We start from the raw sequence: 22812 nt of genomic DNA on the forward strand, positions 1-22812 counted from the left end.
GTATCCCATCTTGAAAGCTCCTCCTGGTTGAATAAAATATTGCCATTCTGGTCCACAAAAATGGAAAGTATTAGACCCATTAAGCCTGTTATTTTCTCTAGCTTTTCGGCTTTTTCTGTTTAGCACAGCCTAAATGAAATAGTGCCATATTTCTTCCTTTACAAAAGTTTTCTCTTTTGATTGTTGTTTTGCTTTAATTTTTTGGTGAAAATGCCCCAAAGTACTGCATTGCTGATAGATATAGGTAGAGACTATAGCTATGGACTGAGGTTAGTCATTCATGCATTTTTATGTCCAGAGTTCACAACCCTTGTGTTTTATGTATCCATCTTAACCAATACAATTTTAGCTTAACTAAATATTTATCAATTTCATTGATCTTTCAGAGAATCAGCTCTTGATTCTGTTGCTTTTCTGTTTATGATTTCATTGATTTTTGCTCTAATTTTTACAGTGTCTTCCTCTGCTTGTTTTAGGCCTAAAAAAGCAAGTTTTGGTTATTAATTTCAGATCTTTCTTCTTTTGGAATGTATGCATTTGATGCTATGAATTTCCCTATAAGCAGTGTATTTGCTCCAGTCTGCTCATCTTGATAAGTTATGGTTTTATTTTCATTCAGTTCAAAATACTTTTAAATTTCTCTTGAGACTTCTTTGACCAGCGTGTTATTTAGAAGTGTGCTGCTTCATCTCCAGATCGTTGGGAATTTTCCAGCTACTGTCCTGTTACTGACTCCCAGTTTCATTCCATCCTGATGTAAAGCATACTTGGTATGATTTCTGCTGCTTTTGTTAATTTGATAAAATGTTTTATAGTCTTGAATGTTCCATATGAACCTCAAGAATGTGTATTCTGCTGCTGTTGAATGGACAGTTCTGTGTGTCAAATAGATCAAGTTGATTGTTTAGTCCTGTTCAGGTCAGCCATGTACTTAACTGTATTTCTTCTTGTTGAATCTTGTCCATTGCTGCTGCTGCTGCTAAGTCGCTTCAGTCGTGTCCAACTCTGTGCGACCCCATGGACTGCAGCCTACCAGGCTCCTCCGTCCATGGGATTTTCCATGGCAAGAGTATTGGAGTGGGGTGCCATTGCCTTCTCCGTGTCCATTACTGAAAGGAGTGGAAATTCTCTAACTATAATAGTGCTTGTGTACTTAGTCACTCAGTCCAGTCCCATTCTTTGCAACCCCCGTGGGCTGTAGCCCACCAGACTCTTCTGTCCATGGAATTCTCCAGGCAAGAATACTAGAGTGGTTGCCATGCCGTCCTGCAGGGAATCTTTCCAAACCAGGATGGAACCTAGGTCTCCCATATTGCAGGCAGATTCTTTACCATCTCAGCCACCGTTTCTCCTTGCAGGTCTGTTAATTTTTGCTTCCATATGTTGACACTATGCTGCTCATGCATATGTATTTAGTACTTTCATGTCTTCTTGGAGAACTGACTCCTGTATCTTACACAGTGTCCCTTACCCCTGATGGTTTTCCTTGGTCTGAAGTCGGCTTTGTTTGAAATTAACATAGTTGCTCCAGCTTTCTTTTCTTTAGCATTGACATACGGGTCTTTCTCCATTCCTTTATATTTAACCTGAGTCTTTTTATTTAAAATTGGTTTCTTTAAACAACATATCATTGAATCTTACTTTTTTTATCCACCCTGGAAATCTCTGACTTTTAACTGGTGCAGTTAGACTTTTCACATTTAAAGTGACTACTGATATAGTTGGATTAGTATCCACCATATTTGAAATTGTTTTCTATTCATGACATCTGTTCTTTGATTTTTTTTTTCTCCTCTATTTTTCTGACTTCTCTGGTTTTGAGTATTTTGTATCATTCTATTTTATCTCCTCTATTAGCATATCAGTTAAACTTCTTTTAATATCTTTCTGTGGTTGCCATAGAGTTTGTGCTATATATATATATTTTTTTTTTTTTAATACTAAACTAACTCCACTTTCAGATAACACTGTTCCACTTGATGCGTACATAGTAAAGATTCTTAGAGTATTTCTGATTATTCTCTACCTGCCTTTATGATTTTATTGACATTTTTTTCATTTATCCATATTCTGATGTTGCTATTTCTGCTTTAAATAATTTCTTTTAGATCAATTAAGAAAGGGAAAATGGATATTTTCATTCATTCCTTCTCTAACTTTTCCTGTGTTTATGTTGATCTGAGTTTCTGACGTATCATCTTCTTTCTCTCTGAAGAACTTTACACTTTTTGTGAGGCAGGACACCTGGTGATAGATTCCTTCAATTTTCGCTTCTCTAAAGAAATATTGGGTTGGCCAAAAGGTTCGTTCAGGAAGCTGAACGAACCTTTGGCCAACCCAATATTTATTTTTCTTTCACTTTTGAGGGATATTTTTCTTGGAAGTAGAATTTTAGTGTGGTGATGTTTTTCTTTAAACATTTTAAATATTTCACTCCACTTTTTACGTGTGGAGAGACTTCTCTTTTTCTGAAGAGAAGTCAGATCTAATTTCTTATTCCTGCTCTTCTACAGGTAGAGTGTTTTTTCTCCTTCATTTCTGCTTTCTTTCATGATTTTAATTCAGTCTTTGATTTCTGCAATTGAATATGACGTGCTAAGAAGCGCCTATTTTGGTATTTATCCTGTTTGATGTTCTTTAAGCTTACTGAACCTGTGGTTTGGTGTCTGTAATTGATTATGGAAAATTCTCAGCCATTCTTGCTTCAAATATTTTCCTCCTCTGTTTTCTCTTTTTTCTTTTTCTGACATTCTAATTATGCATATGCCATACTTTTTGAAATTTTCCTACCATTCTTGGATGTTCTTGTTTTTTTTTTTAATTATTATTATTATTTTTTTGTTTTGCATTTTAGTTTGGCAACTTTCTATTGACCTCTCTTCAAACTTACTGACTTTTGTCTTGGCTGTACTTACTCTGTTGATGAGCCTGACTTAGACATTTTTCATTCTTTAAAATGTTTTTGTTTTCTAGCATTTCCTTTGATTCTTAAAAAAAAAAAAATCCATCTTTCTGCTTATATAACTGTGGATGGAAAATATCGCCTGCCAGTAAATGAAGGATGTTATGGACATCAAGCCAGCATCTACAGAAGCTGACCCCAACTGCACACCATGAGGGTATTCAGGATGGAGAAAGTAGGACCCTGGCCCCAGGTAGCCGAAGTGCTCATCAAAAGAGTGATTTCAATTAGCCCAGGCTCTTGCATTTCATCTTCCCATACATAGAAAAGTGCTAAATTCATTAACATGAGATATTGTTTGTTTGTTTTAATTAACTGTAATCTGGCTTAAAGCTCAACATTCAGAAAACTAAGATCATGGCATCCGGTCCCATCACTTCATGGCAAATAGATGGGGAAACAGTGAAACAGTGACTTTATTTTTTGGGGCTCCAAAAATCACTGCAGATGGTGATCGCCATGAAATTAAAAGACACTTACTCCTTGGAAGGAAAGTTATGACCAACCTAGATAGCATATTCAAAAGCAGAGACATTACTTTGCCAACAAAGGTCCGTCTGGTCAAGGCTCTGGTTTTTCCAGTAGTCATGTATGGATGTGAGAGTTGGACTATAAAGAAAGCTGAGCACTGAAGAATTGATGCTCTTGAACCGTGGTGTTGGAGAAGACTCTTGAGAGTCCTTTGGACTGCAAGGAGATCCAACCAGTCCATCTTAAAGGAAATCAGCCCTGAATATTCATTGGAAGGACTGATGTTGAAGCTGAAGCTCCAATACTTTGGCCACCTGATGCGAAGAGCTGACTCAATTGAAAAGACCCTGATGTGGGAAAGATTGAAGGCAGGAGGAAAAGGGGATGACAGAGGATGAGATGGTTAGATGGCATCACCAACTCAATGGACATGAGTTTGGGTGAACTCCGGGAGTTGGTGATGGACAGGGAGGCCTGGCGTGCTGTGGTTCATGGCGTCGCAGAGTCGGACTTGACTAAACGACTGAACTGAACTGAATCTGTTACTGAACTGAACTGACCTGTTTTTTGTTTTTGGTTTTTTTGCTAAACTTCTATATATCCTGGCTCCTCCCTTACCTCTTCAGAGCAGTCCCTCACAGCTATCTGAAAAACTGTCTTCTGGGCTTAAGTCCTCAGAAAATCTGCCAAATCAAATGTAATTCTCAACTTCTGGGTCGTGCATTTTTGTCACTTGACATATCCCATTGGCTCTTATATTTTGTCTGCATTCCCACAAAGAGCCCTTAATGTATTAACCACAGCTATTTTAATCCCCTGTGTGATAATTCCAGTATCTATGTCATGTCTGAGTTTGGGCTTGCTCTGTCTCTTCAGATTGTAATTTCTCTTGCCAGCGGTATGCTTTGGGGGTTTTTTGTTGATAGCGGAGAATGATGTGTTTGTTAGTAGGAACTGAGGTAAAAGGCCTGTAGGGTGAGGTTTTGTGTTAATGTCATAGGAGCTGAACTGTGTTTAATGTGTGTGGTAGCTGTAGGTGCCAGAGGCCTCAGAGTCCTCTCGTGACCTTTTTTGTCTTCCCTGATGCCTTTGGGGTTTCCTGAGAACTCTTCGTTAGAGAGTGTCTGTTTCCCGCAGCTCTCTGAGCTGTGATTCACTGTCACCAAACACACACACACACACGGGCGCCTTATTAGCGGGGCTGTTAGCTGAGGGGCAGGGGAACATTGTGTGTGCTGAACATTAAACCTCAGTCTTTTAAAAAACGGTTCTCTTATTTATTTGGCTGCATCAGGACTTAGTTGAGGCCTGCAGGATCTTGGCTGGTCACTGCCCTGTGGGGTGCAGACTCTAGTTGTAATGTGAGCCTGATAGTTGAGGTGGGAGGGCTTAGCCGGGTTTCCCAGGTGGCTCGGTGGTAAAGAATCTGTCTGCCAGCGCAGGAGACACAGGAGACGTGGGTTTGATCCCTGGGTCAGGAGGATCCCCTGGAGGAGGAAATGGCAACCCACTCCAGTGTTCTTGCCTGGAAAATTCCATGGACAGTGGAGCCTGGGGGGACATGCCTGAGCGCACACACACTGTTCGCACTAGGTGGGCTTAGTTGGTCCCTAGCATGTGGGATTTTAGTTCCCCACCCAGGGTTTGAACCTGTGTCTCTTGCATTGCAAGGTGGATTCTTAACTAGCCCACTAGAGAGCACCAGGTAAAGTTCCATACCTGACTTCGCAGGCAGGGTACCTGGGCTGAGTTCTTCACAAGAGTCCCTTGGGTATCCTGCTCCTCCTTGGGTGAGCAGGACTGGAGTGGGATCATTACGGCTCCTCAGGTTCACTGAGGCCTGAAGACTGGGCCTTTGTTATGTAGACAGTCCTGGGCCTATCTCAGTTGGTTTTTCTTCCCCTCTCCTAGCCAGAGCCAGGAATGAATTTTCTTGACTCCTCGCTGTGACAACCTGGTGGACTTCCTGGAGGTCAGACCCACCAAAGTGTGGGGCCCCCTAAGATGGTGGCCCCAGGGAGTTTCCTTTCTCACTCAGGCTAGCACATCCTCAATCCAGCAGTTCATGAAAATGAACACGTGCGTGATCCCATCTGTCCTGACCCTGGTGGAGTCTCCTTCCCGTGAGCAGATCTTGGCTCTGACTTGCTGACCTCTCCAGATTTCAGACGGGTCCTTTGCCCTGTACTCTCAGTTTTCTGATGAGTCAACAAAATAGCAGATTGTGGGTTTGTTCAGGCCTTTATGCAAGAATGGGAGTCACAGCTCGTTCTGTGTCAGTGCTGAGACCTCAGATCTCCACGCTCACAGTTTTCTGCCCACGTGTGCTGTTCTGCCTCACTCTCGTTCATTCAATAACAGACCTCCTGAGAGTGTCAGCCATGGTAGTGTAGAGGACACCAGTGGAGACCAAGGCACTCAGAACTGTGGCATGAGCCTGGGGAATTTTGTAGGTCCGGGCCTTGACTTTCTAACCTGTGTGCTTAGTCACTCAGTCGTGTCTGACTCTTTAGGACCCCCTGGACTGTAGCCTGCCAGGCTCCTCTGTCCTGGGAATTCTCCAGGCAAAAATACTGGAGTGGGTTGCCATGCCTGCCTCCAGGGACAGGGATCGAACCCAGGTTTCCCAAATTGCACGCAGATTCTTTACTGTCTGAGCCAGCAGGGAAGCCCATAAGTAAAGGAAATTTCTGTTCTCTTCCAACTATAAATCTAACCATCTCTTTCTTCTAAATTACTCATGGTATTTTGCAGGATATTTTGCATAGGGTGGGTGTTCAAACTTTCCTTCATTAGCCTCATAACTTTTTGCCCTTTGAAGCAGGATATAATTATCTGGATAATCTTTTCTTGTCTAATTTCATCATTCTGTCATTTATGGGACATGCTATCATGGATTTACAGACATGAGGCATTTATATATTTTTGAAAAATATAATGAATGACTTCAATAGAATTTTTCCAGGAAATATTTTATTTAAATTTTGCCTTTTAAATTGAAGTGCACAAGAACCCAGACACAAGAGGTCACATATTGTATATTCCATTTGTCTAAAGTGTCTGGAATAGTAAAACCGTAGGGACAGCTAATTTCTGGTTACCAGGGACCGGGTGGAGTGAGAGAGGAGATTAACTGCTTTAATAGGTTCTGTTTTGGGGTGATGAGGATGTCTTGCAACCTGACTGAGGTTCTGCTTGTGCAGCATTGCGTGCGTGCATGTTTAGTCCTGTCTGACTCTTTGCGACCTCATGGACTGTAGCCCAAGCTCCTCTGTCCGTGGAATTCTCCAGGGCAGAATACTGGAGTGGGTAGCCATGCCCTCCTCCAGGGGATCTTCCTGACCCAGGGACTGAACCCAAGTTTCCTGCATTGCAGGCAGATTCTTTACCATCTGAGCCACCCCACTGTGATGCATGGAACACACTGAATTGTTAACTTTAAAATGGTTGAATTTATGTTATGTGAATTTCACCTCAGTAAGAGTTACATATAGTACATTAGCCATTCAACAGTGCAAAACCTTTTATCATGCAAAGCGATTCTTCCTTCTGCCCCAGGCCCTTAGTCTTCTGAGCCAGAGGCATCTGCTGTCGGTGCTTACTGGCACTTCGACACCAGCCCCCGACCTCCCTTTTTGCATGGCAGATGCTGCATGCAGCTTTTCTTCTACTTAATTGGAGCTTTTCCCTATCAGCATGTGAAAAATCTACCTTTCTCTTTTTCAGAGCTATATAGTCAAAGGAATTATTTTCTAAGTTCTTAAAAGGTACACGTTTCATGTCACCATTCTAAATAAACTGTTCTTTCCTGTTGTAATGCCTCTACTATAACAAGCCGCTTAATTTGTGCCTAATTCGGTATCCAATTGGGGAAAGCAATCTGTTCTTTGTGAGCAGGTTTAAGCCTAAGGATTAGCTTCATTTTTATGAGTCATTTCTTAGAATCAGGAAGGATGATGGTATCAGCCCAGTGCCTTTTATCACAACAAGAGAATTGAAAAGAAAACTCATTTAATTAATTGATAGTTAATGAGCCCATGAATCTGTTCCATAGCTATAATTTGACAAATATCTCCATTGCTGAAGAATGAGTTTTATTTTCCCGAGAAGATCAATGTGAAGTAACAAGTAAGTGCAGGACAGCTCTAGAGGGCTGACTGTGGGGCCTTCTGTCTCTCCATGTGCAAGACTATTAGTATACAATGTCCGGAGACAGAGCTCGCTTTATAGACGCAGGACAAGACCTCTATTCATATCACAGTCAAACACATCACACATAGGAAAGCCTCCGCTTGCGGGACTGCAGAAGCTGAGCTTCGTGGAGTCTCATGGATTTTTGAATTAGGAACTTGCAAGCCCAGCAGCAGCCCAAAGACAATTCTTGATCTGCAAATTGAAAGACTGGGAAAAGGTAGAGGGATTGTTTTTGAATCTCTTGTGTGTACTTGGGTGTGTGGAACTGTAGGTAAGTGGGAAGCTTTCTCTCTGTGAGCTGTGTTCTACACTGATGTCTAGTTGAGTCTTAAAGCCCATTCATTAGGGAGACAGAGAGACAGGAAGAAGGAAGACCTCCCACTAACTAATCCCTGTGCCCAATTCGGGTAGCCTGTTGCTCTCTAAGGATTTGCTTCAGGGAGCCTGGAATGCAAAGCAGTGGGCCTTTTTGTGGGATTTTAATTCAGAGTTTGCAAAATAAGATCCTTGGAGAGGCCAAAGAATGTATAGCATTCATGTGTAGCATCTCATGGTTAATACACTACATAAAAAAATAAAAAATCTGTGGTTCTAAAAACTTGAGTTACAAATGCAGAAAGCAAAAAAAAAAAAAAAAATTTAGGAATAAAATGAAGGATAAAATTCCCTATAGTATAAAAGTGATTATTAACAGGTTTTTTTCCTACATTCTTCTAGAAAAATTTTTTTTGTGTGTAACTTAAGCTATGTCTCTGAATGGGATTATTATATACGTTGTTTTGTATTATGTGTTTGTCCTTGTTCTTATTGTTGTAGCCACGAGTGCCGGGAAACAAACTCACTCAGAAGGACAATGCAGATAGTAGAGTGCAGTTTATCACACCAGTGGGCCCAAGGCAGAGTCTCCTCTTAGCCAAGGACCCTGACCAGTTTTTGTGAAAACCTTATATACCCTAAGTGTACATGCCCAAATCCACCTCCCCAAATTCCCTGAAACTAGTCTGAACAACGGAGAAGGCAATGGCAACCCACTCCAGTACTCTTGCCTGGAAAATCCCATGGGGGGAGGAGCCTGGTAGGCTGCGGTCCATGGGGTCTCTGAGAGCGGGACACAACTGAGCGACTTCACTTTCACTCTTCACTTTCACGCATTGGAGAAGGAAATGGCAACCCACTCCAGTGTTCTTGCTTGGAGAATCCTAGGGATGGGGGAGCCTGGTGGTCTGCCATCTATGGGGTCGCACAGAGTCGGACACGACTGAAGTGACTTAGCAGCAGCAGCAGCAGCAGCAGTCTGAACAAAGGAAAAGCAAGATACAATCAAAGTTAACCTGTGATTCATACGCCTTAAGCCTAGGTAGGTAACAGTGGACAGTTATCAACAGGCCTGTGGTCATACCCCAATAAGCATAATAGAATGTATGATTCTATTCGGTTACACAGATAATTAGGGTATTCTTTTAGGCGGCAGAGAGTCTAGGTGTGAGCCCCAGGGCTCTTCCTTCTGGGGGCCTGGTTTTCCAGTGGGTTTATCGTTTCCATAGATATTGGGCATATAGCTCAAAGTCTACAGTCCGGCCCAAGATGGAGTCCTGATTTAAAGATGGAACCTGTTCTGTCTGTTTCCTCCTTCATTATGACTCTGACATCTCTTCATACCAGTATCTTCAGATCCAGCTCCTTCTCTTGTGTGAAGGACATCATCCTAATCCTTCAGCTTGTTCCTGTTGATGGACATTTAAGTCATTTTGCAGTCTTTATCTTGCAAGGAATGCTGCGAGGCCTTCTGTTGCCTTCGCATTTCCTGAGTGGTGCCTGATCATTCTGACCCTGACGTCCAGCACCCTCTCTGATCACTGTCGTCCTTCGTTGCAGCTAGTCCTCGTCCTTCTGCTCCTGGGCTTCAGAAATGCCCCATCCTCCTGGGACCCTCAGCCCCACTTCCTTTCCAGTGTTCCCTGCCACCCTTGTGTTGTCAGTCCTCTTCTTTCTAAAACGTGGCCCTTTCTCCCACTTTCATAGTCACCTGGTAAAACCCAGCTTTAGCTAAGTCCAGTTTCCTGCTACTGTGCGCTTGCACTTGAGCTGCGGTATGGGGCTGGGCAGGTGCTCGGTCTGGCCCCCTGCTGCTCTGGTTCTGACCATAGTGCTCCTTTAGCAGGGCGCCCAGTTCTGCAGTATGTGTCTGAGTATATATTTGTGTATGTATATATGTATGTGTGTGTGTGTGTGGAGAAGGCAATGGCACCCCACTCCAGTATTCTTGCCTGGAAAATCCCATGGACAGAGGAGCCTGGTAGGCTGCAATCCATGGGGTCGCTAAAAGTCAGACATGACTGAGCGACTTCACTTTCACTTTTTACTTCCATGCATTGGAGAAGGAAATGGCAACCCACTCCAGTGTTCTTGCCTTGAGAATCCCAGGGACGGGGGAGCCTGGTTGGCTGCCGTCTCTGGGGTTGCACAGAGTCGGACATGACTGAAGCGACTTAGCAGCAGCAGCAGTGTGTGTATGTATGTATCTACACACATACATAGATATATATTGTCACTAAGTACTGTCTGACTCTTTGCGACTCCATGGACTGTAGCCCACCAGGCTCTTCTCTCCATGGGATTTCCCAGGCAAGAATACTGGACTGGGTTGCCATTTCCTTTTTCAGGGCATCTTCCTAACCGAGGGATCAGATCCACGCACATCTCCTGCATTGGCAGGTGGATTCTTTGCCACTGAGCCATCTGGAAAGCCCATATATAAATATTGCACACATATATGTGTGATGTGTTTGTGTGTGTGTGTGTGTTACAAAGTTTGAAGGTTTTGAGTGGTTATCCCTACCACCAGTTTTTTTCTTATATTTTAGTGATTCCAGCTGTCCTTTGGTGAGTTAATTTAACAGGGAATAATCTTATAATAACTCACTGAGTGAGGGAAAGTCTGTCAGTCGTGTCTGAGTTTTTGCAACCCTGTGGTCTGTCCATGGAATTCTCTAGGCAAGAATACGTTCCCTTCTCCAGGAGATCTTCCTGACTCAGTGGTTGAACTGGGATCTCCTGCATTGCAGGCAGATTCTTTACAGTCTGAGTCACCAGGGAAGTCTTTGTAACTCACTGCTAGGACTCATTTATATATTGATGTACACCCAGTTGGGGCTTCCCACGTGGCTCAGTGGGTAAAGAATCTGCCCGTGATGCAGGAGACGTGGGTTCAGTTCCCTAAGTCAGGAAGATTCCCTGGAGGAGGGCATGTCAACCCACTCTAGTATTCTTGCCTGGAGAATCCCATGGACAGAGAAGTCTGGAGGGCTACAATCCATGGGGTTGCAAAAAGTCAGACACAACTGAGTGACTGAGCACACACGCATGCACATATGATACAGTTGGTGAAATAATTTCTTCAATGCATATCTTTGTGCCAGGTTGACTTCCTCAGGCTGAGACCTTCATTGTTTGATGTAGCAGCACGTACACTTAGGGTATATAAGGTTTTCACAAAACTGGTCAGGGTCCTTGGCTAAGAGGAGACTCTGCCTTGGGCCCGCTGGTGTGATAAACTGCACTCTACTATCTGCATTGTCCTTCTGAGTGAATTGATTAAATTTATATTGGAATGGCATTGAGATTCCCGAGGAGCGCAGACTGAGGAAACAAGAAGCCTCATCTTAGGCTGCAGTTTGTTGTCTTTGCTTCCAGTGACAAACAGTAGTGCGTTTTATGTTTAATGAGTCTGAAGAGTCTTGCGTGGGCATCAGGGTTCCTACTGAGTCTGATCTCCTTGAGATCAGGATATCAACATTTTATCAGCATTTTTTTGAATCATTCCTACCCATCATCTCAGCACAAGGTAGGACTGCTGCAAAACAAGGTTAATAGCTGATGAATATTTGCTACACATTTCTGCTAAAAACTTAGTGCATATATTCCTAGTTCTTCCCTGGCTCAGACGGTAAAAGCGTCTGCCTACAATGTGGGAGACCTGAGTTCGATCCCTGCATTGGGAAGATACCCCTGGAGAAGGAAATGGCAACCCACTCCAGTATTCTTGCCTGGAAAATCCCATGGGTGGATGGAGGAGCCTGGTAGGCTACAGTCCATGGGGTCGAAAACAGTTGGACACGACTGAGCAACGTCACTTTCATTTTTCTTTCTGTACATACAGCATAGCACGTGAAAACTCACAGGGCTGGTGGGAAACTAGCATGGCCACTGACCCATCATGACCTGTGCAGCTTTGTCAGCTGAGCTCTGCGGAGGCCCGTGGTTCATACCTGGGCGACTGAGCTGAGGCTGGAGGTGGCCGCCACTTCCGTGACCCGTGTGGAAAAGGAGCCACCCCAGGAAACGGGAAACCCCGTGGTGCTCTAAAACTTTAATTCACGCCTGTTTGTGGGGGCCAGGCGATGCCAGCGCAAAGCCGCCCCCTGAGCGGGGCTCTGGAAAGTTGGCAGGGGGGCCCCGCAACCTGCTGGCGGCCTGAAAACACCCGGGATCCCAGCACAGCCTCTGGGCAGAGAGCCCTGCATGCAGCCTCTCTTCATAAACCTCCTCCTCATGCGGCTCGATTGCCTGTTGTCCCTGTACCAGCTCAGTCTGAGCCGTTCTTTCTGGCTGAAGACTATAATTTTATTTACTGGCTCTTTGTACACGGGAAAAATGGCCGAAACTGGTGGTAGAGCAGACTGTTTTGTAGTGCCTTTTGTTTGAAGGGTTCAGATGGATTGCCAAGTAGAGGCAGAGAAAGGAGGCGCAAAACACAGGGCACATTTTCTGGAGTTGGAACCTTGATGCTTCGGGGGTGTAGGAGGAGCTTCCTGCAGGAGAAGGGGTTTGCTCTGTGCAGGGACCAGGCAAGGGGCAAGGGTTGCTCAGAACTCTCAGCCTGTATGTCGAAGGCTGTAGACTTCGGGAGCTGGTCCGGAGCATTGCGAGAGAACTCACTTGCTCCGGCCTCCTGGGGGGCCAAACTTGTTATCTTAGTACAAGAGCAGGGAGGGAGGGCTGGCCCCCGAGGAGATGTGGGTCTGTCCATTGGGATGTATCTCAGGTGTGCTGGGAGTTTAGTCACTAAGTCGTGTCCGACTCTTGAGACCCTGTGGAAGTAGCCCACTACTACTCTTTTTAAACAGAAGTTTCCTGGAGATGTAATTCATGTAGTATAAAATTCACCATTTTGAAGTACACAATTCAGGGATTTTCTGGATACTCCCAGAGTTGTACATATGTCACGCCTGTTCCAGTGCTAGAAGAGTTTTAGCTCCCTCCCAAACCCCAGTCCAGTAGCTGTCCCTGCTTACTCTTGCATGCCCCAGCCCCCTAGAGACCATCAGTCTGCTTTCTGTCTCTGGATTTGCCTGTTCCGGACATTTCATGTATACATTTTCTTGCATTTTGTAGCTTTTTTGCTTGACTTTCTTTTTTTTTTTTTACTTAGCATGATGCATTCATGTGTGTGTTTAGTTGCTAAGTCGTGCCCAACTCTTCGCAACCCTGTGGACTGGTCTGCCAGGCTCCTCATCTGTAGGATTTCCCAGGCAAGAACACTGGAGTGGGTTACCATTTCCTTCTCTAGGAGACCTTCCTGACCCAGAGATCGAACCCAGGTCTCCTGCATGGTAGGCAGATTCTTTACCGCTGAGCCACCTGGGATGCTCATAGTTCCTCCTTATTGTAGCATTCCAACTCCATGTGTGGACAAACCACATTCCCCAGTGTATGGACATTTGGGTTGTTTCCACTTATTGACTATTTTGAGTGATGCTGCTGTGAACGTTCACATACAGGTTTTTGTTGCGGACATTTGTTTTCCATCCTCTTGGGTGCATACCTAAGTGTGAAATTGCTGGCTTATACGTGACTCTGTGTTTCACCCTTTGACGAACTGCCAGTGTCTCAGAGTAGCTATACCACTAAGTTCCCAGTAGCAATGTGTAATGTAAGGGTTCAGAATTCACATTTGCACCTACACTTGTTGTCTTCTGTCTTTGATTCTAGTCATCCTAGTGGGTATGACATGATATCTCATTTGATTTGCCTTTCCTAAGCTGAATAATCATGTTGAGCATTTTTTAAATGTGCTTGTTGGCCAATTGGATATCTTGTTTTTGGAGAAATGTCTATTTACATCTTTTGCCCATTATTTATTTGGGTTATTTCTCTTTTTATTGTTGATTTGAATGTGTTCATTATATAATTTGAATACATCTTTATCAGGTATGTATAATATTTATATCAGATAGATGGATTTGTGTGTATTTTCTCCCCTTCTGTGGGTTGATTTTACTTTATTGATGGTTGTCAGTAGTACACAAAATTTTAAAATTTTGATTGAGTTCCAACTTACCGCTTTTTCTTTTGTTGTATGTGCTTTTGGAGATATATCTAAGAAACTAGTATGTAAAGATTACAAAGATTTACTGCTATGATTTCTTCCAGGAGTTTTGTAATTTTCGGTTCTTACATTTAGGTCTATAATCCATTTTGAGTTAATTTCTGTGGAAGGTATAAGGTCTGTGTAGAGATTCATTTTTTGAATGTCAGTACTATTTTTTGAAAAGCTCTCATTTACTCTCCGGATTGTCATGGCGCTCTTGTCAAAAATCAGTTAAACATAAATATGTGGGTTTATTTCTGAACGTCAGTTCTAAGCCATTTTCCTTTTCTGTGTGTCCTTATACCACTATTGCACTATCTTGATTATGGTAGCTTTTTTTTTTTTTTTGACATCAGTAAATGTGAATTCTCCAACTTTGCTTTTCCTTTTTAAGGTTGTTTTGTCTCTATGTGTCTTGGATTTCTATATGAATTTTAGGAACAACTTGTCAATTTTTGTGAAAAAGAAAGCTGAAATTTTAACAGAGATTGCATTGAACCTGAAGATCAATATGGGAAGTACTGCTGTCTTAACAGTATTGCCTTTCAGTCCTTGAGCACAGGATGTCTATTTACTTAGTTTTTAATTTCTTGTAATGATGTTTTGGTAATTTTCAACATATAAATATTGTATAGCTTATTGAATTTATAAGGGTTTTACTCTTTGATGCTGTTCTGAAGTGGGTCTCCTTTAACAGCATATGTTCTTTATCCATTGTACCCATTTCTGCCATTTGATTAGAGTGTTTAGACTATTTAGTACAATTACTGATGAGATAGAATTTATGTCTGCGGTTTTGCTGTTTTTCCCTATGGATCTGTGTCATTGGCGTTCCTTTATTCCTCTATTTTGCCTTCTTTAGTGTTAGTTTCTAATCTGCCTTTTTAATTCTGTAGTTCATTCTTCATTCATTTTTCAGTTATCTCCTTAGTAGTTACATTGGGGACTGCAGTTCATGCAATCTTGCTTTATGTTGCTATTCTATGGACCTAAACCTCTCCCTGTAGGAGTCCAGTTAGGGCAAACCTGTATAGCTGTGATTGGGGAAAGAGGGGGTGGAAAGGAAGACCAGGGACACTTAGTCATCTGAAAATTGTCTGTGTTGGCAAATGTATCTGTTAACCTCGTGGTGGAGTTTGGTTACTTACACCATAAGCCTCAGCTCCTCTTCCAGTGAACTGTAATACTTTCATAGATTAATCTGCCTAGACTTCAGTGGTTATTTCACAGGCTTTCCCTCTTGGGTTGGAGATTGGAAAGGCTGATGGTGGGAGGGTGCTGAGTGGGCATGTTCAAGTTTGCCGCCCCCCGCCCAGACCTGCTCACTAAGCTCCTGCACCCTTCTCCTGTCCCCAGGTGGTCAGCATTCGGCGGAGTCTGGTGGTGTCCCCATCCCCCAGGTCTGCAGGGACCCCAGTGCCAGAGACCTCCTCCCCCTTCTCCAGGAGGGCGTCCTGTCATGAGAGGGCGAGCCAGCTGAGCCTCCGAGGACCCTGGAATTTGACCGGAAGACCGTTCCTCTCCTCCCATCAGGACATTTCAGAGGTAACTTTGAATTTGGAAAAGGAAAGCTTGAAAACTTTGATTTATGTCTTTTAGGTGGAATCTCAGGCAGTTGTTGGGAAAGACCCTGAATGAGTTTTTCTAAACCTTTTAAACCACACCATGTAAGCTGTTGCCTAGTTTGCTTCCCCTTAATGAATTTTGAGGATGGTCCTTAGCATATTATGTTAAGTGATTATAGTAATTAATATTTTATGAAGATTTCCACCCAGGTCCTCATTTACTGCTTTTAACAACCTCATGAGGTTGATATTGCCAGTCTGGTTTTGTAGACTGGGAAACAGGTTTAGAAAATCAAAGTGGTGTCTCCAGGGTTTCCATGATTCATGGATTCACCTAGAAGAGATGCATTGAGCCACTTGCATTGTGCCCGGTGCTGCTCCAACCCTTCTGCTTTCTTGGAAGTTCCCGGATGGTGGGATGTGAGTGGAACGTGAGGGTGGGGACAGGCACCAAGAGACAGACCGTGTCTGCTCCACCGCGTGAGGGAGTGAATTTTATGTTTCATTCCCAGGCGTAAGTGTCATGGAGAAAATAAAAAGCTCCCAGCTCTAGAGGGGTGGAGTTTTAAATGGAGTGCTCTGGGAGGTCTCGTTAAAAAGCTGACATTTAAACAGGGATTTAAGGAACCGTGGGACTTTGCCAACGAAGGTCTGTCTGGTCAAGGCTATGGTTTTTCCAGTAGTCATGTATGGATATGAGAGTTGGACTATAAAGAAAGCTGAGCACCAAAGAATTGATGCTTTTGAACTGTGGTGTTGGAGAAGACTCTTGAGAGTCCCTTGGACTGCAAGGAGATCCAACCAGTCCATCCTAAAGAGATCAGTCCTGGGTGTTCATTGGAAGGACTGATGTTGAAGCTGAAGCTCCAATACTTTGGCCACCTGATGCGAAGAGCTGACCCATTTGAAAAGGAATAAGGTCAGGAGAAGGGGATGACAGAGGATGAGATGGTTGGATGGTATCACCGGCTCAATGGGCATGTGTTTGAGTAAACTCCGAGAGTTGGTGATGGACAGGGAGGCTTGACGTGGTATAGTCCATGGGGTCGCAAAGAGTCAGACATGACTGAGTGACTGAACTGAACTGGGAATTAGCCAGTTAGCATCTGGGACAAGAGAAATGGAGTTAGAAGAAGATGTATGTGTGAAGGCCCAGAGTCCAGGAACACCAAGAGGCAGTCAGGTGGTGTGGGGTGGTCAGGAGACAGTGGAGAACTGACCATGTTTTAGCATCGTGGACCGTTGGAGGAATTCTAGGTTTGAAAATCAGTGCAGGGTTTTAAGCAGAGAAGGGACAGGATCTGTTTTAATCGGCTCATTCTGGCACTGATGTTAGAGGATAGGGGAAGACCAGGAGGCCACTTAGAGGTCATTAGAGAAATCCACTTTAGTAATTCAGCAAGAGATAATTCAGTGGCCTGCTCCACTGGTAGTCATGAAAAGCAGGAAGTGGTCACATTCTGGATATATTTTGAAGAAAGAGCCCTTAAGGTGTCCTGGCAGAATGGATGTAGGGCTTGAGAAGAAGTGAAAGTCCATCATGATAGCAACAATTTTAGCTTGCATAACTGGAGAGTTGTCACCACCTGAGATGGGGAACTCCGCCAGGGTAGTGGCAAGGGTGTGGTGCCACAAGGGGTTCAATTTTGAACAGATTGCGTTTGAGATTATAAGACCCCCAAATGGAGAGGCTGAGTGACAGGTATATCCAGATCTGGTAGTTGAAGACGGTGGTCTGAGCTGGAGATACAACGGAGATCTTTGGTCTGTGGTTATTAAAGGAATAAGGTCAGATAAGATCCTGGGGATAGAAGAGTTTTCAAGATTGGGTCCTGGGACTTTCCAGCTTTCGGAGCACCAAGAAGCAAGCCCCAGGCAGAAAGGGGGAAATCCAGGGGGGAGTCTGCCTGAAAGCCACATGCAGTCATTTCAGAAGGAGGGAATGATGAGCTGTGCCCAGTGTGTGCACAGGCCAAGTGAGGTGGAAACGGAGAACTGACTCTTGAACCAGTGCCATTCGGGTCATTGGTGGCTTCAGTAAAAACAGCAAAATGTCATGTGGGTCTGGTGGCTATGGCAACCAAGGCCAAGGAGAATGGGTTTGGAGGGAAAGATGGAGGGAAGAATCTGAGACAGAGATTGTTGACAACAATTTGGAGGAGGTTTGCTGCCAAGGGGAGCAGAATATGGGGTGGTAGCTGGTGGGGTAAGTCAGGCTGAGAGAATTTGTTTTTAGTTAGATGCATTAGCTTTGTTTATACATCCGTGGGGATGGTCTAGTAGAGAGGAAAAAATATTACTATAGGACAGAGGGTTGCTGGGACTGTGTCTTGAGTAGGTGAGGGAGAGGTGTTTGTGTACAGCTGGGGTTGTTTAGAGAGGAACACAGATAGTTACTGGTGGGGATGGACTACATGACAGACACGTGTGGTGCTCAGAAGAGGCATTTTCTTGTGATTGCTTCTATTTTCTTTGTGAAATTGGAAGTGAAGTCTTCAGGTGAGACTTCCGTGGTGCAGGAGGTCTTGTTAGTTTGGGGAAAAAGAGAAAGAGTGAGGAGACCTCCAGGGAGAGACAGATGCGGCGTGATCCCCTGGTGTGAATCCACGTGGAGCTCATGGCCACAGATGGAAAGACCCCCATCCGTGTGATTGTGTGTTTATCTAGACAGTTCAGCTGGGGACTTGAAAGCATGCATGGTAGCTTCCCTGGTAGCTGAGTTGGTAAAGAATCCACCTGCAATGTAGGAGACCCGGTTTGATTCCTGGGTCGGGAAGATCCTCTGGAGAAGGGATAGGCCACCCGCTCCAGTCTTCTTGGGCTTCCCTGGTGGCTCAGACGGTAAGGAATCCGCCTTACCGTCTGAGGAAGACCTGGGTTCGATCCCTGGTTTGGGAAGATCCCCTGGAGGAGCTTATGGCAGCCGACTCCAGTCTTCTTGCCTGGAGAATCCCATGGACAGAAAAGCCTGGCAGGCTACAGTCCATGGGGCCGCAAAGAGTCGGACATGACTGAGCAACTACGCACACAGTAGCTCAAGACTTAAAATATCAAGATCTGTGAGTCTGTTTCTCTTTGTAAAAAGGTTCATTTGTATCATTTTAAAATTAGATCCCACATATAAGTGATATCATGTGCTATTTGTCTTTTTGTGACTCACTCCACTTAGTATTATAATTTCTAGGTTCATACACACTACTATAAATAAAATAGATAATGAAAAAGGGCCTACTATATAGCAAAGGGAACTCTACTCAATATTTTCTAATAAGCTATATAGGAAAAGACTCTGAAAAAGAATGGATATATATATATATATATATATATATATATAACTGATTCATTTTGCTGTGCACCTTAAACTAATATAACACTGTAAATTAACTATACTCCAATGAAAATTTAAAAAAAAACAGAATATTGTTTGGCTGAGCAGAAGGGAAAAATGAAAGGACATCCTGAACAACAGTGTCTGCAGGAGAGAGATGACCCAGGTCACTGGGAGGTTACCATGGTGACTTGAGGAGAGAGCACGTGGGTTGTGAGGAGAAGGTCAGGCTGGGTGATGGGTGGCCTGGAGGGGCAGGGGAAGGGCCAGTGCTGTCTGTACCGGGACACTGGAGGGCTTGGCTGGGAAGACAGGAGCAGTGGGTTGTCATTGTGCCTGGACCTGGGGATATGGGGCACTTTCAGTTCCATTCAGTAGCTCAATCGTGTCTGACTCGGCTACAGCATGAATGGCAGCACGCCAGGCTTCCCTGTCCATCACCAAGTCCCTGAGTTGTTCAAACTCTTGCCCACTGAGTCTGCAATGCCATCCAACCATCTCATCCTCTGTCGTCCCCTTTTCCTCCCTCCCTCAGTCTTTCTCAGCATCAAGGTTTTTTCCAATGAGTCAGTTCTTCACATCAGGTGGCCAAACTATTGGAGCTTCAGCTTCAGCATCAGTCTTTCCAATGAATACTCAGGACTGATTTCCTTTAGGATGGACTGGTTGGATCTCCTTGTAGTCCAAGGGACTCTCAAGAGTCTTCTCCCACACCACAGTTAAAAAGCATCAATTCTTTGGCACTTAGCTTTCTTTATGGTCCAACTCTCACATCCATATACGACTACTAGAAAAACCATAGCTTTGACTAGACAGACCTTTGTCAGCAAAGTAATGTCTCTGCTTTTTAATATGCTGTCTAAGTTGGTCATAACTTTTCTTCCAGGGAGCAAGTGTCTTTTAATTTCATGGCTGCAGTCACCATCTACAGTGATTTTGGAGACCAAGAAAATAAAGTCTCTCACTGTATCCATTCTTTCTCCATCTATTTGCCATGAAGTGATGGGACTGCATGTCATGATCTTCGTTTTTTAAATGTTGAGTTTTAAGCCAGCTTTTTCACTCTCCTCTTTCACTTTCATCAAGAGACTCTTTAATTCTGCTATAAGGGTGGTGTCATTTGCATATCTGAGGTTATTGATATTTCTCCCAGCATTCTTGATTCCGGCTTGTACTTTATCTAGCCCAGCATTTCCCATGATGTACTCTACATATATATTAAATGAGGAGGGTGACAATATCCATCCTTGATATACTTCTTTCCCAATTTGGAACCAGTCCGTTGTTCCATGTCCAGTTCTAACTGTTGCTTCTTGACCTGCATATAGATTTCTCAGGAATACCTGGTATTCTCATCTCTTTAAGATTTTTCTAGTTAGTTGTGATCCACACAGTCAAAGCCTTTAACATAGTCAATAAAGCAGAAGTAGATGATTTTATGGAACTCTCTTGGTTTTTCTATAACTCAACAGATGTTGGCAATTTGATCTCTGGTTCCTCTGCCTTTTCTAAATCCAGCTTGAACATCTGGAAGTTCTCAGTTCATGTATTGCTGAAGCCTGACTGGGAAAATTTTGAGCATTACTTTGCTAGCATGTGAGATGAGTGCAATTGTGAGGTAGTCTGAGTATTCTTTGGCATTGCCTTTCTTTGAGATTGGAATGAAAACTGACCTTTTCCAGTCCTGTAGCCGCTGCTGAATTTTCCAAATTTGCTGGCATATTGAATGCAGCACTTTCACAGCATCTTCTTTTAGGATTTGAAATAGCTTGGCTGGAATTCCATCACCTCCCCTAGCTTTGTTCATAGTGATGCTTACTAAGGCCCACTTGATTTCTCATTCCAGGATGTCTGGCTCTAGGTGAGTGATCACACCATTGTGGTTATGTGGTTCATGAAGATCTTCTTTGTATAGTTCTTCTGTGAATTCTTGCCACCTGTTCTTAGTATCTTCTACTTCTGTTAGGTCCATACCGTTTCTGTCTTTTGTTGTGCCCATCTTTGCATGAAATGTTCCTTTGATATCTAATTTTCTTGAAGAGATCTCAAGAGTCTTTCCCTTTTATTGTTTTCCTCTGTTTCTTTGCATTGGTCACTTATAAAAGTTTTCTTATCTCTCCTTCTTATTCTTTGGAACTCTGCATGCAGATGGATACAGCTTTCCTTTTCTCCTTTGCCTTTTGCTTCTCTTCTCTTCTCAGCTATTTTTGAGGCCTCCTCAGACAACCATTTTGCCTTTTTGCATTTCTTTTTCATGAGGATGGTTTTGATCACCACCTCCTGTACAGTGTTACATACCTATGTCCCTAGGTTTTCAGGCACTCTGTCTATCAAATCTAATTCCTTGAACCTATTTGTCACTTCTACTGTATAATCATAAGGGCTTTGATTTAGGTCATATCCTGGGCTTCCCTTGTGGCTCAGCCGGTGAAGAATCCACCTGCAATGCGGGAGACCGGGGTTTGATCCCTGGGTTGGGAAGATTCCCTTAAGAAGGGAAAGGCTACCTACTCTACTGTTCTGACCTGGAGAATTCCATGGACTATATAGTCCATGGGGTCGCAGAGAGTCAGACACGACTGAGCGACTTTTCACTCACACTCATGATTGATCTATTGGTTTTCCCTACTTTCTTCATTTTAAGTCTAAAATTTGCAATAAGGTGTTCATGATCTGAGCCACAGTCAACTCCCGGTCTTGTTTTTGCTGACTGTATAGAACTTCTCCATCTTCGGCTGCAAAGAATATAATCAATCTGAATTTGGCGATCTGGTGATGCCCATGTGTAGAGTCATCTCTTGTGTTGTTGGGTCAGTTTAGGGAAGCTAAATTCCAACATTCCCTCCCCAACAGCCTCAAGTCCTCATTAGCTGGCCTTGCCTTTTCACCACCTGCACTTTATTTTTAAATTTTTTTGGCAAGTAGCATGTTTGTTCCCTGACCAGGGATTGAACCCTCAGTGGGAGTGTGGAGTCCTAACCACTAGGCCAGCCTTGTCGCTTGCACTCTCAAAGGGCCTGCTTGAGAATCCCTGTGGAATCCCTGACAGTGTACCATGTACTGACATTACCAGCGTTTCTCCAGTAATCCTGGGAATCTGTTGCTAATTTCTCACTGACACATTTTTTTTTGCTGAGGCCAAGGGAGGTCTCCAGCTGGCTCATCAGCACTGCAAGGAAACAGGAAGTGTGACCTTTCAAGCATGGCCCCCTACTTCTTCACAGGCCTTGGGTACTGAGTGACTGCGTGTGTGTATTTTGACCTCAGCTGCAATGATTTAGGGTTTTTGCAGCTATCTCTGCAGTACCCTGACTGGTTCAGACACAGTTTCCCCGGGTATGAGGGGAACGTGAAAGCACCCTGGGAAAGAAGGCGTTGTGAAGCAGAGTGGAATTGTGTTTTCTCCCTGCATTGACCCACTCCCACCTCCCAGGACGCTGTGTTTGGGAATCGGTCTCCAGCAAATTCCAAGAACTGAAATGGCTTCATAGTCACAAAAAGATTCGTGTGGAAGAAGCCCAAATACCAGAAAATGACATTCCAGCACAGGCAAAGCTATTTTTAAATGTTTAGGATTTATAAAGAGAAACAGCCTCCAGAGGATATAAGCCACCCCCAGGTCTCACTTCTGTGATTGAAGTAGCTAAATCTGAAACAAGAGTTTTTTTCCTTTTCCTTCCCCCCTCCCCGCCAATTGGAGAATGTCATCGATAAGAAAAGAAATCTTCTGTAAAGAAAGTTTAGCTGAGCCTTGGCCTTAGCACGGCCTTGGGAACGGCCGGCATTCTGAGAGCTGCAGCTGGGACACGGGGCTCAGTCTTGGCTGGTGAAGCTTTAAGGCAAAGGTCGCTTAAAAGATTAACTAGAATCGAAAATATCAATACCTGGCTTTAGTTCTCTTGGTTTCAGAGTGGCTGAGGCG

The 22812-nt window shown here is 43.7% G+C and overlaps 1 protein-coding gene across 3 annotated transcripts in view; it reads left to right on the plus strand.

Annotated features, from left to right (window-relative positions):
- RNF144A (ring finger protein 144A) overlaps window positions 1-22812 on the plus strand; it is a 128095-nt gene that overhangs the window by 16390 nt on the left and 88893 nt on the right. For all 3 annotated transcript variants that reach the window (XM_070379076.1, XM_070379077.1, XM_070379075.1), the window contains exon 2: window positions 15354-15542. The gene's annotated coding sequence lies outside the window, so the exon portion shown is untranslated. The remainder of the gene's footprint in view (window positions 1-15353; window positions 15543-22812) is intronic.

The sequence above is a fragment of the Bos mutus genome, chromosome 11, assembly GCF_027580195.1.
Source record: "Bos mutus isolate GX-2022 chromosome 11, NWIPB_WYAK_1.1, whole genome shotgun sequence".
Classification (NCBI taxonomy): domain Eukaryota; kingdom Metazoa; phylum Chordata; class Mammalia; order Artiodactyla; family Bovidae; genus Bos; species Bos mutus.